This window comes from Sinocyclocheilus rhinocerous, unplaced genomic scaffold, assembly GCF_001515625.1.
Source record: "Sinocyclocheilus rhinocerous isolate Xijiao unplaced genomic scaffold, SAMN03320098_v1.1 scaffold2682, whole genome shotgun sequence".
NCBI lineage: Eukaryota > Metazoa > Chordata > Actinopteri > Cypriniformes > Cyprinidae > Sinocyclocheilus > Sinocyclocheilus rhinocerous.
Genome location: NW_015663712.1, coordinates 85,188 through 86,030, shown reverse-complemented (window position 1 = coordinate 86,030; position 843 = coordinate 85,188). Strand labels below are relative to the sequence as shown.

Sequence of the window (843 nt, the reverse complement as noted above, 5' to 3'; positions counted from 1 at the left end):
TGTAATTTATTTCTGTGATGCAGCGCTGTATTTTCAGCATCATTACTCCAGTCTTCAGTGTCACATGATCTTCAGAAATCATTCTAATATGCTGATTTACTGCTCAACAAACATTTCTGATTATTATTAATGTTGAAAACAGTTGTGCTGCACAATATTTTTGTGGAAACTGATACATTTTATTTTTCAGGATTCACAGATGAATAGAAAGTTCAAAAGAACAGCATTTATTTAAAATAGAAATATTTATAACATTATAAATGTCTTTACTGTCACATCTTTGATAAATACAAAAAGTATAAATTTCTTAAAAAAAAAAAAGAAAGAAAAACAATTACAGACCCCAAACTTTTGAACAGTAGTGTATACAGTTAAAAAAAGATTTTTTAGCATATTATACTGATTTCTGAAGATCATGTGACACTGAAGACTGGAGTAATGATGCTGAAAATACAGCTGCACATCACAGAAATACATTACAGTTTAACAGATATTCACATAGAAAACAGCTGTTTTACATTAGAATCATATTCCACAGTTCTGTATTTTTCATGAAAAATAATAGCAGTTTTGATGAACATTAGAGATTACTTTAAAAAACATTAAAAATCTTACTGATCCCAAACTTTTGAACAGCTGTGTGTGTGTGTGTGAGAGAGAGTGAGTGAGTGTGTGTGTGTGTGTGTGAGAGAGAGTGAGTGAGTGTGTGTGTGTGTGTGTGAGAGAGAGTGAGTGAGTGTGTGTGTGTGTGTGTGAGAGAGAGTGAGTGAGTGTGTGTGTGTGTGTGTGAGAGAGAGTGAGTGAGTGTGTGTGTGTGTGTGTGAGTGAGTGAGTGTGTGTGTG

General features: G+C 33.3%; 1 protein-coding gene across 1 annotated transcript in view; it reads right to left on the bottom strand.

The window, feature by feature from the left end:
- Positions 1-843, bottom strand: part of gen1 (GEN1 Holliday junction 5' flap endonuclease) — a 12,929-nt gene that overhangs the window by 4,337 nt on the left and 7,749 nt on the right. The window lies entirely within an intron of this gene.